The following is an 11,403-nucleotide window of genomic DNA, read 5'->3' as shown; positions in this document are numbered from 1 at the left end:
CTCTTTCACCGTGGAATAAGCAGGGGAGAGTCCGGGGAGCTTCCTCTCAGCGCTGTGCTGTGGAGAAAATGGCGCTGGTGAGTGCTGAGGGATAAGCCCCGCCCCCTTGGCGGCGGGCTTCTGTCCCGCTCAAATATACTAAAAACTGGCGGGGGCTCTTTATATATACAGTGCCCAGCTGTATATATATATATATATATATATATATGAGTATGGATAGATAGGGGTACTGGCGACCAGCTGGTGTTTTTATATACCAAAATATTTAGCGGACTTGAGTATCATATATAAAGGACTGGATTGAGAAAAAACTCCTTTTTATGTAAAAGAGAAATAACAATTTATTTTATCAATAATAAAAAATATATATTTTACACTTGCTTTCTAAAAGATACATATAAAACCGATTCCTCTACAAATATAAAAAATGTATTAAAACGGATTATATAGTAAAAAGCAGTTGTATAAAAATTTTAAGACATAAAATGGAAAGACATTAAAAAAAAAAAAAAAAATTTTTTTGGATTAGTAGTTATTGAAAAACAGCTTAACTTAGGGTGGAGGGTCATACAGGAGATCCCAACGCGTTTCGTCTATCTGACTTCATCAAGGGGTAGTGACTGAATGATCCCAGTGAGCTTATATACCCACTGATAAGGAGTTACTAGCTGTGACATCACTTCCTGTCAATTAGTATTGAGAAGGTGTATCATACATACAATTCATATTTATAGCATAAGAAACAAAGATGGAGCAGTGTTAGATAAGACATGGAGAGGCTTCCCATGTTTTTAGATCAAAAAAACGAGTAGTATAACTTATTTTAAACAGTTTCATGTAAAGTTTGTATTGAGAATATGCACTTCCGCCCCACTTCCGGTTTCGGCGGTTCTTGGGTGCACATGTGCAGACGCCCCACTTCCGGTTTCGCGTCTCTGGAGTGCGCATGTGCAGACGCCCCACTTCCGGTTTCGCGTCTTATTGAAAGGAGGTGTTCAGGGCTTCATGCCCCACTTCCGTCCTAGCAGTTCGGATGTTTTTAGTCCCCACTTCCGGTTTACATGTCCGGAATCACATGATGTTTATCCTTGTTGTGAGGATGTTTGGGAGAGTTCAATGTTTGAACGGCAGCCATTTTAGAGGAGTCCCTATGGGCGGACATGAATTCTCCATACGTATTGCTCAGTAACATAAAATAAAGGGAAATAAATATTCATTAGTATCGATGCGCTTTAGGTATTTCAAAAACGATTATTAATACATTTCTGGCATATAGTATGTCCACTTTTAGATGCAAGGCATTGTATTTAGATAGATAGCAATTACTTATAATGAATGGCAGAATGCAAACCGGACAGTTTAATCTAATTATATTATCATATGTTATTCATAAGCAGAGAATGGCTATTTTTGAGTCTACATAAATGATACTATATATGTATATATGTGATAGGTGCACTTGTGAAGACATTTATATATGTTGGTGCATTTATTTAAACATCATATATCATATTTGTGCATTTATTAGTAAAAAATAGTCTGTGCTTGATTATGTGCTTAGTTAATAAAAAATACGTATTGCATAATTGAATCTTATTCAGACACATTAGTGTTTGTAGACCAGTTTTTTACAGTACTTTAGCTTCCCAGGGGGTCACCCTCTTGGTACTGTTAAAGCCCAACACTGCTTAGCTTCCAAGATCGGACGGGCTTGGGCGTGGAGCCAGTGTGGTATGACTGTATCTTATTGGCTATGAAAAAAACACTCATTTTTGTGTCAAATATTTTTATTTTCATGCTCACGTATACAATTAGTTTATAATTTAGTGTGGTAATGTGATAATAAAACAATGACCTTATAGGAAGGGGGCAATTTCATAACCCTCATTAAATCCTGCCGGGTGCATCGTGTTGAGCTGGTAGATCCAAAACATTTCTCTTTGAGATAGTTTATTCGCCAAGTCTCCGCCTCTTTCTCCAATTTGTACGTGTTCGATTGCTTTAAATGATAAGTCTTATGGGTTTGAATTATGTTCCAAGATGAAATGTCTGTAGATAAGGTGGGTATCAAGCTTGTTTTTGATGCTCCTGATGTGTTCCTGAATTCTTAGTTTCAGTGTACGCTTCGTTTTCCCCACATATCTCTTCTTGCATGTACATTCCAGTAAATAAATGACTGAGCTGCTGTTGCAATTGAGGAATTCTTTTATCTTGAATTCTTTGGTATCTCCGGAGTCAAAAAAAGTTTTTCTGTTTGGGTTTAGAAATTTGCAGATGTTGCATCGTCCGCATTTGAATGCTCCCGTGCACTTCATAAATGTTTGAGTAGTTCTTTCCTTATTGGTATTGCATAGCATGCTCGGTGCAAGGTGGTCTTTGAGACTTTTAGATTTACGGAATACTATCTGTGGTTTTTCCGGGAGAATTTCCTTTAGTACAGGATCCATAAGCAAGATCTTCCAATGTTCCCTGAGGGATGTTTTGATATGATTCTCATGTTGATTGAACGTGGTAATGAATGCAGTTGATTCCTTTGGGGCTTCCTTCTTTTTGTATTCTAAGAGGTCTTCCCTACTTAAGGTGTTTGTTCTTACAGTGGCCTTGTCCAAAATTGATTTTGGGTATGACTTATCCTCAAAGCGTTTTCTGTAGATGGCTACCTGTTCATTGCAGTCCTCTTTCCTGCTACAGTTCCGTTTTATTCTATGGAACTGAGAATAAGGGATGTTGTCTTTCCATGTCTTTGCGTGGCTGCTTTGATAGTGTAGGTAGCTATTTTTGTCCACCCCTTTGATGAAGTTCCTGGTTACCACTGATGAGCCTTCACCTATTAGTATAAGATCCAAGTACTCTATGGAGGTTTTGTTTATATTATACGTGAAGGTAAGATTCATATCATTGATTTTTAAAAGATTAAAAAATTCCATAAAAAGTTCCAGACTGCCATCCCATATTATTAAAATGTCATCAATATAGCGTTTGTACAGGATCACATTATTTTTATAAAATTGAGTGTTGTACACATGAAGTTCCTCCCATTGTCCCATAAATAGGTTTGCGAAACTTGGTGCAAATATCGTACCCATCGCGGTCCCACAGCGTTGAAGATAAAAACTCTCTAAAAATTTTAAATAGTTTCGACTCAAGATAAAATTCATCACATCACAGATAAAAGATCTTTGGGTAATTGTGAGGGTGGGGTCTTTGTCTAAAAAACCCTTGCAAGCCTTGATGCCTTTAGAATGCTCGATGCACGTATACAGAGACTGGACATCTAATGTGATCCATAAAAAGGTGTCCTTCCATTCAACTGATTTCATCAGGTTCAATACCATAGTGGTGTCTTTAAGATAGGAAGGTAGTTCCTTAACATATGGGTTTAAGAAGACATCTACATATTCAGATAGTTTTGATGTTAGGGAGTCTATTCCCGCGACAATAGGTCTCCCTGGAGGGTTCAAGAGGTTTTTATGAATTTGATCATCTCAAACTATGAAGAAGCATCAAGGTCTGGATTGAAACGCAAATCTAAATATTACCCGGTCGAATCAAAAGGCAACCATATCAGCATATTTTATGATCTGGTGAAAAAAGATTTATGCGACACTAATCTTGCACCAGTTGCCACAAAAAATCTCACTAACAGAGAAAAAGAGGCACTTAAGAAATTACAGAAAAATTCAGAAATAGTGATAAAACCGGCTGACAAAGGGGGGGGACTAGTTATCCTGGATCGAGACAACTATGTGAAAGAAGCTCATCGCTTATTAGGAGATACTTTATCCTATGAACCACTACAGAATGATCCCAAGGATGCCTACATAGAAGAGTTGAGAATACTCCTCACACAAGGACTCCGGAATGGAAGCATCACGAAGGAAGAATTCCAATTCTTAATGCAATCTAGTCCCATAACCCCCATTTTTTACTATTTGCCGAAAATTCATAAAAACCTCTTGAACCCTCCAGGGAGACCTATTGTCGCGGGAATAGACTCCCTAACATCAAAACTATCTGAATATGTAGATGTCTTCTTAAACCCATATGTTAAGGAACTACCTTCCTATCTTAAAGACACCACTATGGTATTGAACCTGATGAAATCAGTTGAATGGAAGGACACCTTTTTATGGATCACATTAGATGTCCAGTCTCTGTATACGTGCATCGAGCATTCTAAAGGCATCAAGGCTTGCAAGGGTTTTTTAGACAAAGACCCCACCCTCACAATTACCCAAAGATCTTTTATCTGTGATGTGATGAATTTTATCTTGAGTCGAAACTATTTTAAATTTTTAGAGAGTTTTTATCTTCAACGCTGTGGGACCGCGATGGGTACGATATTTGCACCAAGTTTCGCAAACCTATTTATGGGACAATGGGAGGAACTTCATGTGTACAACACTCAATTTTATAAAAATAATGTGATCCTGTACAAACGCTATATTGATGACATTTTAATAATATGGGATGGCAGTCTGGAACTTTTTATGGAATTTTTTAATCTTTTAAAAATCAATGATATGAATCTTACCTTCACGTATAATATAAACAAAACCTCCATAGAGTACTTGGATCTTATACTAATAGGTGAAGGCTCATCAGTGGTAACCAGGAACTTCATCAAAGGGGTGGACAAAAATAGCTACCTACACTATCAAAGCAGCCACGCAAAGACATGGAAAGACAACATCCCTTATTCTCAGTTCCATAGAATAAAACGGAACTGTAGCAGGAAAGAGGACTGCAATGAACAGGTAGCCATCTACAGAAAACGCTTTGAGGATAAGTCATACCCAAAATCAATTTTGGACAAGGCCACTGTAAGAACAAACACCTTAAGAAGGGAAGACCTCTTAGAATACAAAAAGAAGGAAGCCCCAAAGGAATCAACTGCATTCATTACCACGTTCAATCAACATGAGAATCATATCAAAACATCCCTCAGGGAACATTGGAAGATCTTGCTTATGGATCCTGTACTAAAGGAAATTCTCCCGGAAAAACCACAGATAGTATTCCGTAAATCTAAAAGTCTCAAAGACCACCTTGCACCGAGCATGCTATGCAATACCAATAAGGAAAGAACTACTCAAACATTTATGAAGTGCACGGGAGCATTCAAATGCGGACGATGCAACATCTGCAAATTTCTAAACCCAAACAGAAAAACTTTTTTTGACTCCGGAGATACCAAAGAATTCAAGATAAAAGAATTCCTCAATTGCAACAGCAGCTCAGTCATTTATTTACTGGAATGTACATGCAAGAAGAGATATGTGGGGAAAACGAAGCGTACACTGAAACTAAGAATTCAGGAACACATCAGGAGCATCAAAAACAAGCTTGATACCCACCTTATCTACAGACATTTCATCTTGGAACATAATTCAAACCCATAAGACTTATCATTTAAAGCAATCGAACACGTACAAATTGGAGAAAGAGGCGGAGACTTGGCGAATAAACTATCTCAAAGAGAAATGTTTTGGATCTACCAGCTCAACACGATGCACCCGGCAGGATTTAATGAGGGTTATGAAATTGCCCCCTTCCTATAAGGTCATTGTTTTATTATCACATTACCACACTAAATTATAAACTAATTGTATACGTGAGCATGAAAATAAAAATATTTGACACAAAAATGAGTGTTTTTTTCATAGCCAATAAGATACAGTCATACCACACTGGCTCCACGCCCAAGCCCGTCCGATCTTGGAAGCTAAGCAGTGTTGGGCTTTAACAGTACCAAGAGGGTGACCCCCTGGGAAGCTAAAGTACTGTAAAAAACTGGTCTACAAACACTAATGTGTCTGAATAAGATTCAATTATGCAATACGTATTTTTTATTAACTAAGCACATAATCAAGCACAGACTATTTTTTACTAATAAATGCACAAATATGATATATGATGTTTAAATAAATGCACAAACATATATAAATGTCTTCACAAGTGCACCTATCACATATATACATATATAGTATAATTTATGTAGACTCAAAAATAGCCATTCTCTGCTTATGAATAACATATGATAATATAATTAGATTAAACTGTCCGGTTTGCATTCTGCCATTCATTATAAGTAATTGCTATCTATCTAAATACAATGCCTTGCATCTAAAAGTGGACATACTATATGCCAGAAATGTATTAATAATCGTTTTTGAAATACCTAAAGCGCATCGATACTAATGAATATTTATTTCCCTTTATTTTATGTTACTGAGCAATACGTATGGAGAATTCATGTCCGCCCATAGGGACTCCTCTAAAATGGCTGCCGTTCAAACATTGAACTCTCCCAAACATCCTCACAACAAGGATAAACATCATGTGATTCCGGACATGTAAACCGGAAGTGGGGACTAAAACCATCCGAACTGCTAGGACGGAAGTGGGGCATGAAGCCCTGAACACCTCCTTTCAATAAGATGCGAAACCGGAAGTGGGGCGTCTGCACATGCGCACTCCAGAGCCGCGAAACCGGAAGTGGGGCGTCTGCACATGTGCACCCAAGAACCGCCGAAACCGGAAGTGGGGCGGAAGTGCATATTCTCAATACAAACTTTACATGAAACTGTTTAAAATAAGTTATACTACTCGTTTTTTTGATCTAAAAACATGGGAAGCCTCTCCATGTCTTATCTAACACTGCTCCATCTTTGTTTCTTATGCTATAAATATGAATTGTATGTATGATACACCTTCTCAATACTAATTGACAGGAAGTGATGTCACAGCTAGTAACTCCTTATCAGTGGTTATATAAGCTCACTGGGATCATTCAGTCACTACCCCTTGATGAAGTCAGATAGACGAAACGCGTTGGGATCTCCTGTATGACCCTCCACCCTAAGTTAAGCTGTTTTTCAATAACTACTAATCCAAAAAAATTTTTTTATGTCTTTCCATTTTATGTCTTAAAATTTTTATACAACTGCTTTTTACTATATAATCCGTTTTAATACATTTTTTATATTTGTAGAGGAATCGGTTTTATATGTATCTTTTAGAAAGCAAGTGTAAAATATATATTTTTTATTATTGATAAAATAAATTGTTATTTCTCTTTTACATAAAAAGGAGTTTTTTCTCAATCCAGTCCTTTATATATGATACTCAAGTCCGCTAAATATTTTGGTATATAAAAACACCAGCTGGTCGCCAGTACCCCTATCTATCCATACTCATCTCAATTTTATACAGCATCTTACCAATGCTGTAAAACTGTTTAGGGGAAGGCTGACACCCTATTACTTTCAAGGGAGTGTGTTTTTTTACATATAAATATATTTAATTTCAGGTGTTGTTTTCCCTCACACGTGGCGCTTCACTCCTATTTTATATATATATATATATATATATATATTATTTTTTGCCAAAAAAGAGGTTCATATGCTGCCCAGGGCGCCCCCCCCCCCCCCCCCCCCTGCGCCCTGCACCCTTACAGTGACTGCCGTGTGTGAGGTGTATGGGAGCAATGGCGCACAGCTTTACTGCTGTGCGTTACCTCAGTGAAGATCATGAAGTCTTCTGCCGCCTCTGAAGTCTTCTTTTCTTCTCATACTCACCCGGCTTCTATCTTCCGGCTCTATGAGGAGGACGGCGGCGCGGCTCTGGGACGGACGGCGAGGGTGAGACCTGCGTACCGATCCCTCTGGAGCTAATGGTGTCAGTAGCCTAAGAAGCAGAGCCTTGAAACTCACAGAAGTAGGTCTGCTTCTCTCCTATCAGTCCCTCGATGCAGGGAGTCTGTTGCCTGCAGGCTCCCTGAAAATAAAAAAACTAACGAAATACTTTCTGACAGGAAACTCAGGAGAGCTCCCTGTAATGCACCCAGTCTCCGCTGGGCACAGTGGTAAACTGAGGTCTGGAGGAGGGGCATAGAGGGAGGAGCCAGTGCACACCCATACCTAAAGTCTTTCTTAAAGTGCCCATGTCTCCTGCGGAACCCGTCTATCCCCAGCATCCTCTAGGACGTAAGAGAAATTGAGTTTGGGGACAAGATAAACAGACATATGACATAAAGGCAGGGATGTGAGGAGGAACAGACAAGATAAGGTTATGTGGGGGTTAAACAAATGAGCCCAGATGAAGGGAGGGTGAAAATAGACAAAGGGACAACTGTTTTATTATCTACTTGTAGCCAATATACCCGGGATTGGCCTTTAACTATGTGGCCGCACCCCTCGCCTCGCCCTGCCCGCCCCGCACACATAACTCACCATATACCGTGGGCGGGTGGGGAACATCCTCTGCTCTCTCCTGGCGGCTCCCAGCAGCGGCTGATGGCACAGTATGACCTCCCTCACGCTGCGCTGGGGAGCCGGAAGAAGGAAGCCAAGCAGCGTCTGAGCATCCTGTGGATGCTGATCCCTCAAGCTGAGCTTCCAATCACGGACGTTTTTGGCCCTAAATCTCGGGATCCCGCCGATCCTGGGATTGTTCACCATAGCCAGAGTCTACTAGTACTCAGAGAACAGATCAGCACTGATGGCTAGAGGGGAGAGGAGGGGGACCAGGCGGAGACGGCACACGGGCCCCTCCTCTTATGATACACTCCTGATAAAGACATTGAATACAGGAGAGATGGAGCAATAGAAAAGCTAAAAAACTGATGGCAAAGTCAACACCAGAAGTGGGTATAAATTCAAAGTAAATGAGGCTCCAGTAAACTGTATTATAAATAACATTAATATGCTATGAGTGGTAAGATCTCTAAAGAATGTCAATGCAACTGAGGATAACCCAACACTATTATTGTAAAGAGGATAGTGTGGTCAGTTCTATGTTACTGGTTATTTGTAAGGTAATAATCACCACTAAGAGCGGGATGTATTAACATACATCGTTGCCTCTCGCCACCCATTGCAGCGATGTTGATCGCATATGTACTAACATATGCGATTAACATCGCAATGCGGTGACGGAGGCCCTCCGCGATACCTGTGAGGTGGTGTGCGGGGGGTCTTCATCACCTCCCTGGGGTCTCCACCTGCTCACCTGCCGGGAAGCAGGTAGCAGGCTGTCCCGGGCGCCTCCTCCTCCTCCTCCCTGTAGCCGGAAGGACCTCCGGCTGTGTTTCTAGGGGGAGGAAGAGTTTAGCTTCCAGGGCCAGGGCTTCCTGGAGGAAGGTATGGCGTGAGGAAGGGGGACGGTGTCTGCGGCGGGGGGGGGGGGCGGCTGAGACGGCTGAGGCGTTAAGAAGCCCATAGGCTTCTATAGGGTATCGCCATCCAAAGATGGCGATACCCTCATGGGCGAAAAGGCAGTGGGCGGGAGTTAGTACATACGAAAATGCAATAAAACCCCCGAAAACGTGGGTTTTATCACATTTTCCCTTTAGTACATCCCGCCCCAAATGTGAAGAATAATTGTAGGCGTTATCTCAGCTATGTGGCTCAATATAAGGCTATACCTCTGCCCCAAACAGGCTGTAACTAAAGCAAATAAATATGGGTGTGTTTTATGTGCATGGAGCTGTATGTATAGGCTGTTGATGTGGGGTATAATATATACTACTCATTGGCATTATTAAAGATGGCATGGATGAGATTTTGCTTTTTTGGATACCATTGGTAGAAAGGTGCAGTGGGAGTACAACAGTAAGCATGTTACAGGTAGCTCAATTTAAGTGCAGTAAGGATATTTATACAAGCTTCAACATAGCCAGAGCAAATTGAAATTTGTGGAACCTAGGGTCCTATTGAGGTTGGATCACAAAGCGCAATCCAACCGCAAAAATTACTAACATGATGCAGGCGCATGCGCAGGTGCCCTGCAGTAAATGCGAATGCCTCTGCCTGTCAATCAGACAGAGGCGTTCGCGGGAAGGGGACGGCAATGCTCCATTTCCAAGGCGGAGACAAAGTGGTGTGGGTGCAGTGACGGGGAAATGGAGGTGTGGCATGGGCTTGAACGGGGCGGATGCGTGATGTCACACGCAGCTGCTGTGATCACAAAGATGGCAGCCAGGTGCGCCAGCAGGAGGCTACCCTACTTTCTGCAATTACACTGAAATTGCGGTGTGACCGCAATTTCAGCGTGGTCGTAGGGGGGAGGCAGCAGATAGCATGCTTAGTGTCCTTGCCCTGCAATGGGCGGCCCCCAGCATGCGATCAGAAGGATTACAAATTTTGCTAATAATTTGCAATCCTTACTGAAACGGGTCCCATATACCCAGATTTTACGAGTTTTACTCCGATTACCATTATCCACTGATGTTGAGCTGAGCTTCACTTTGTCAATTGGTATTCATTTTATTTTCACATATTATTTAATTTATTTTGTGTGAATATAAGATATTGTCTCTGGGGAATATAAACACTATACTATTGGCCACAGAGCAGTTCACCCTATAGTGTGCAATACTATGCACATAGGGGGTCATTCTGACCCGTTCGCTCTTTACTTTTTATCGCAGCCGAGCGAATGGTTACCCACTACGGCGCCGGCGCATGCCCAACGGCCGAAGGCTGTAGCAGGGCTGCAATCGCCTCTGCCTGATTGACAGGCAGAGGCGGTCGCTGGGCGGGAGGGGGCGGAACGGCAGCATTTGCCCGCCATTCGTGGGCGCATGGCCGGACCATGCGGGGAGTGGCCCGCAGTGGCTGCGTGACGTCATACGCAGCCGCTGTGGGCCGGGGAGCGACGAGTAGCTCCCGGACAGCACGCTAAAGCTGCGCTGGTCGGGAGCTACTCTGGAAGTGCGATGCCTTTGCACTTCTGCGGAAATGGGGGGGGGGGGGTGGCGGCACTGACATGCGGGTCAGACTAGCCCTGTGCTGGGCGTCCCCCCGCATGTCAGTGTGAATGATTGTAGCTCAGAATGAGGGCCATAGCCGGATCTCATTTCTTGTATCATCTCATGCCTAAATAAAATATAAATGGTACACTAGGCAATGGTGGAAAAGGAAGCCTGAAAATTTCCATTGGATAATTACCAATGCAAAAAAATTTACAATTTGGTTATAACGGAGCAATTACAAATGTAGATGTTATTAGATAATAATAATAATGGCTTGGAGGGTTTTTTTATTAAAATAAAATAAAATGTAATAGGAGTTTTAGGAATATTGAAATAACAGGGCACCTAATCATTTTTTATTGGTATCCGGTCTCTAGGTTGACAGTAACTAGGTCGACACTATCTAGGTCGACCACTATTGGTCGACAGTATCTAGGTCGACAGTGTTTCTAGGTCGGCGTGTTCTAAGTCGACAGGTCAAATGGTCAACATGAGTTTTTCACAATTTTTTTTCTTTTTTTTAACCTTTTCATACTTGACGATCCACGTGGACTACAATTGGGAACAGTAACCCGAAGTATGGCGAGCGAAGCCGCGAGCCATGCATGGGCACACGTTGCAGTAATTGGGGTTCCCGGTCACTGTAC

At 41.6% G+C, this 11,403-nt stretch overlaps 2 pseudogenes; one reads left to right on the top strand and one right to left on the bottom strand.

Annotated features, from left to right (window-relative positions):
- Positions 1-1,625: 1,625 nt before the first annotated feature.
- LOC134943212 (5S ribosomal RNA) lies at positions 1,626-1,745 on the bottom strand (annotated as a pseudogene).
- A 3,927-nt stretch (positions 1,746-5,672) lies between these two features.
- Positions 5,673-5,792, top strand: LOC134943203 (5S ribosomal RNA; annotated as a pseudogene).
- The last annotated feature ends 5,611 nt before the right edge of the window (positions 5,793-11,403 follow it).

Source organism: Pseudophryne corroboree, chromosome 1 (assembly GCF_028390025.1).
Source record: "Pseudophryne corroboree isolate aPseCor3 chromosome 1, aPseCor3.hap2, whole genome shotgun sequence".
Taxonomy (NCBI): domain Eukaryota; kingdom Metazoa; phylum Chordata; class Amphibia; order Anura; family Myobatrachidae; genus Pseudophryne; species Pseudophryne corroboree.
This window is presented reverse-complemented; position numbering and strand designations above follow the sequence as displayed.